This window comes from Malus sylvestris, chromosome 10 (assembly GCF_916048215.2).
Source record: "Malus sylvestris chromosome 10, drMalSylv7.2, whole genome shotgun sequence".
Lineage (NCBI taxonomy): Eukaryota > Viridiplantae > Streptophyta > Magnoliopsida > Rosales > Rosaceae > Malus > Malus sylvestris.
This window is the reverse complement of record NC_062269.1, coordinates 26,657,615-26,662,959: the sequence shown is the minus strand read 5'-3', so window position 1 is coordinate 26,662,959 and position 5,345 is coordinate 26,657,615. Positions and strand designations below refer to the sequence as shown.

At 37.2% G+C, this 5,345-nt stretch overlaps 1 long non-coding RNA gene across 1 annotated transcript; it reads left to right on the top strand.

Moving 5' to 3' along the window:
- The first annotated feature begins 1,504 nt into the window (after positions 1–1,504).
- On the top strand, positions 1,505–1,838 carry LOC126587417 (uncharacterized). The gene is made up of 2 exons (XR_007611066.1): positions 1,505–1,618; positions 1,764–1,838. It is a non-coding gene; the product is annotated as an uncharacterized LOC126587417 (long non-coding RNA).
- The last annotated feature ends 3,507 nt before the right edge of the window (positions 1,839–5,345 follow it).

The window sequence follows — 5,345 nt, the reverse complement described above, 5'->3', positions numbered from 1 at the left end:
ATATTATTTGTTCATAAAAAATAAAAAATAAAAACTAAAAATAAAAAGACATAAATGAGACATGTAATTAGAGGAAGCATTTTTGCTCACTACCATAAAATATAATGTAATTTGACATGTGTCATTTTACTTAATTTTGGTTTTAATTTTTTTTCAAAATTGAATAAATAACATTTAATATGACAGTTAACTAAAATTAGACGAAATAACACATAGCAAATAATTAGGTATGTGGTGAGTATACATAATAATTATAATGGTGAACAAAATTATATGGGACCTGTCATTAAGAAGATAATTTTCTAGTTCAACGGTATTATAACAGTGACAACACAAAAGGCATCCGTGTGATGGCCACTTTATTCTATAAATACATAGCCGATCAGGCAAATTGATGAAAGTTATAGCAAGATGGAGATTTGGGAAGAGGGACTGGAGCCAGTAAGCCCTGCTGGCCACTATTTCAACAACTCTGTTATATCAATATCAGTTCTTGGTGTTTTGAAAAAGAGATGCAAAGTCTTTTTCATTATTATTATTATATATATATATATATATATATATATTTTTTTTTTTGTTCTTTAGATAGGCTCTTGAAACTTCTATTTTTTAAATAAAAACCTACATAAATTTAAACATTCAAATAAAGCTCAAATTTCAATTAGACTACCATGTAGACAAATATATGACCAACTATTACAATACATTTACAACTTTTACCACAAAATCATAATTTGGCCAATAAATGTTATTGCTCATGCTAATTATGATGAGCAATTAAATCCATATGAATATTTTACCTTTCTTGTATCATAAATATTAGCAACATAAATAAATTAATTTACCAAATTAAAAAAAAAGAAAAAAAAAAGAAAAGACATATCTTGTACGGAAAATATAGGCCTTTTTTATTGGCACCCTACAATGTTATGAATACACCCCATTTTCTTTTATTTGGTCTGAATTTTCTTTTCTACCCTAATTTAAATTAGATAAAAACAAACAACAAAACTAGCACCACCTTCATCATCCTAAAACCTACTCCTTCTCGACAACCCCCCACCATAGCATCTCCATTAACAAAATGATCTCAAGTATACCAAAACATATGCCGACTTACAATTAAACTAGCCAATAGTCTCATAGAATGTCAATTCCTAGTTGACACAGAAGGATTGCTTCTCTACAAGTAGTATTTTTCAAAATTTTCACGGCCATCAAGTTTGACACACGACACTTGGAAGGTGACGAAGCCATAATATATAGTGATGTGGAAAATGTTAATAAATTTAAATTTAAAAGTGCCTAAAAACAAGAGTGCGTTGTGAGCAGGAATGAGCTCATTTCACACCCGACGTCAGAGCATAAGTAAAGTACAGTAGTGTAGGTAAGGATCATACCCTCAGAGGTAGCCACCTATACTGAGATTCTCCACGAATTCTCGTTGATACGAACTTTCAGCCGCTAAAAACCTAGAGGTGTGCAAAAACAAAGGTGAGTGGGATTGATGCGGGAGTTGATTCTGATGAGATGGTGGCTATTTTGGTGTCTGGAGGTGTAGTAATTCAACCAATTCAAAATAACTTTGTGAGCAAAGAGCATAGTGTTGATGATACAGGTAATCCTATAAACCTTTAGCATTGTCCCAAATGTACTCTTATTTTCGTTTACCTGAATAAACGTAGTTTTCATCTTTCAGTTCTGCTCATAGCAAAATTGTTTTAGGTTAAGATAATTTTCGCTTTGATGTGTAATTTAAACAGGATTATGACTCTTTGAACGGCTTACAAGGGAAAATCACTCGTAAGATCACACAGTATGCCGTTGTTCATTCCGAAGCTTAGTTGCCTTGTGTGGAAGAACTAACAGCTTCAAATGATCGAAGGCTAGTCCTCTTGTCGCCATATTTTAACAGTAGAAGGTTCACTGAGAAGGTACAGAATCTTTGATGTTTGCATTCTTTACAAATGAGCCATTTTTTTTGTTTAGTAAAACAAGCGTTCTTTTGGTCAATGGCAAAAAAAAAAAAAAGGAAATTCAACACAAAAGCTTCACACTATCTTGATCAAGATAGTGTGAAGCAAAATCAATTCATAGTACCCAACAAAGCTTCAACCTCAAAGCTTCACCTATAAAGCTTAAAATATATATATATATATATATATATATATATATATATTTTTTTTTTTTTTTCTTCAGAAATTCGGAAATTCGAAAATTTGAAAATTTGAAAAAAAAAAAAAAAAAAAAAGCCCTAGGCCTCATCTTCTTTGGGCCTAACAACTTTCATAACAAATATATATGAAGGAGGAGTTTTGGGCTACCACTTAGAAAGGAAAATGGTGAAGTTTTGTTACTTTGGAAACTTGGCTACTAGCAAGACACCTCCTTTGTCAACTCCCTCGACCGGAGACTTGGGGGACTCCTACCATATGCTACTGCACCTTGATACTCAGAAGTCTCACGACTACTCAATGGCTTGGATTTTTTCAAGTCTCCAACCGAGAAGTTTTCCTCACTCGGGAAATTAAGGGAGCACTACCTAAACCTACATGCTTCACTCATAAAGCTTCAACATACAAGCTTCAACAAAAGGAAAAATTCAAAGAACTTAGTGAAGAAGGCCTTGGTGTATTTAACACAATACGTTAAAATGAAGCAAAGCTTGTTTATGATATCTCCGATAAGTTACAAATATGTACATATACATGAATCAAAATAAACAAACAAGAGGGAGCCTTCATAAAAGTTGCTTAAGAGAAGTCTCAACAGTCGGCAGAGCCCTAGAAAGAGGAGGCATCAGAGGATGATTTCAGAGCTTCAGTACTAGACAGAACCCAGAAGAAGGAGGCACCGAAGGTTGATTATTTGGAGATTCATTACGCGGTACAGCCCCAGAAGACGAAGGTAATAAATGCCTTTAGAACAAACCCATAAACCTTTGATGATCAAGTAAAATCTGACCATCAGATTCCTGCAGCTGGTCAAGCTTCCTCTTCATGTTTGAAGCATAGTCATGTGCGAGCCCGTGCAACTGTTTATTCTCATGTTTGAGCCCTTTGATCTCCTGTTTGAGACTTATCAATTTAGCCGCCAATGATTCAACTTAACGGGTTCGAGCAAATAGGTGTTGGGCCATATTAGACATAGAACCTACACACTGAACACTGAGAGCCAGAGAATCCTTAACAGCCAACTCATCAGACCGTTTGGAAAGTAGTCTGTTATCTTTGAGAGTGAGAAGGTTCCTGGCCACTACTGTAGTGGTCATATCATTCTTCATCACAGAGTCCCCAACGGTAAGAGGACCAGTAGGGGATAAGAAGGATGGGCGCCATATGTTGTCTTGAGAAGGCATGGCTGCCTTTTCACCGAAGTTCAAGTCAAAACGACGATCGGATGGGCTAGACATTCTCAGAAATGATGAAGGAGAAATGAGGTGCAATAAATCTCTGAAGTAAGGGGAAAATTCCTACAAGCAATAACTCTTTGAATGTACTTCTTGCACACAATTGGTGCCCTTATAAAAAAAAGGGCAACATGACCGTCGGTTAAAAAATTGAAGAGGCACCACTATTCGGATTTCGAAGAGGCACCACTCTCCACACGTAAAATTAGCTCCTCGGGGTACCACATATAACTTTGCCAAATATCTCTGACAAAAGTTTAGACACATAAATTTTGAAGGTCCATCTACCCTACTATTACCCATAAGGGTAAAGGAACAGCACCACTGATAACTGGAAAGTCCCTATGTGTGTCAACCTCTATGCTCCGTGGCAAGGCAGATTAGCAAAAATGCCCAACCTTTACTCACATTCGAGAAAACACTCCCAACAAAATTGCTTGCTAAAAAATCAAAGAGGCACAGCTCTCCGAATCTCGAGAGCCATACTCCAAACAGGATTACTTGCTCAAAAATCGAAGAGGCACCGCCCTTCGAATCTCGAGAGCCAGACTCTCAACAGGATTACTTGCTCAAAAATTGAAGAGGTGCATCTCTCCGAATCTCAAGAGCCAGACTCCTAAAAGGATTGCTTTCTCAAAAATCGAAGAGGCACTGTTCTCCAAATCTCGAGAGCCAGATCCCTGACAGGATTGCTTATTAAAAAATCGAAGAGGCACCGCTTTCTAAACTTCGAGAGCTAGATTTCCTTGGATAAAGCTTATTTGCAATCTTCACACGCAACATCAGCTTTCCAGATACCACAGATCACTTTTTCAAAGTGCTCTGACAAAGTCAAAACACGTGAATCTTACAGCTTCCACTACATTGCTATGACCGAGAAGGGTAAAGGAACAACGTTACCACTCGCTGTTGGGATAATTCCTATATATGTCGACCTTCATCCTCCACAGCCAGGCAGACCTGCAAATAAAAAAAAATGCTCAACTTTTCTTCACATCCGAGAGGGCACTATCAGCAGAGTCTCTAAAAATACTCAGCTTCTTTTCCCCCGATAATACCTCTGCAAACAAGCCACACCAGAGCAAGAGTATCTCATATTATCAGGGTTAAAAGTAAGAGTATCCCATATCATGCTTTTTCTCTGTCTTTTCCTTTGGCCTTGTTCTTACCTGCAAGACAAAGAGAAAGAGAGCAATCAGTCAGCACTTGGAATCAAGCTTCTAGTCAAGAACTGACTGCCTGGAACCCCTTGCCTGATTACTTACCTGACATTGCTCTCGAGTACTCATCTTCAACATCTTATACTTCTAGAGAAGATACCACATATGCCTGAGGAACAGATAGGGAAAGTGAGAAGGATACAAGGAAGCATGTGGAGACAAACTTAACAGAACACGTGCCGATACATCCACTACTTTGTGAACAACAAAAGTATCATATATCATCATGGTCGAACGTACTTTAGATTTGATGGACTTGTTTTGACCATTAAATTCTTGAGTCGGCCTTATACTCTGGAGGAAACCAGAAATCCCTCCAGCCCAGTTCAAGAATAAGCTTGTGGAAAGTTACTTCTTCAAAAGCAAAAGTATCTCATATCATCTCCTATCCATTTGCTTCTCCGTATCCTTGTTGTTGTTTACGACACAAGGAGAAGGAGAACAATCAACCGGAAGCCGAAGTTGAACCTCTGATCCAGGTTGCTTGCTTGGAAGTTTGATTGCTTACCTTGTATGTTACCTCATTCAGCAAATCTTCTAGCTTGACGACTTGGGGGACTCCTACTATAGGGTTTGTATCGCACTTGACCAAGCACGAAACTACAAGTAAGCTTCAAGTGAAATTGATACATTACCTTTTCATTGGTTAAAGATACCACCCTTGGATGAAGGAAAAGTATTTCTAGAGAAAATGCCACATTTACATATGAGACAGA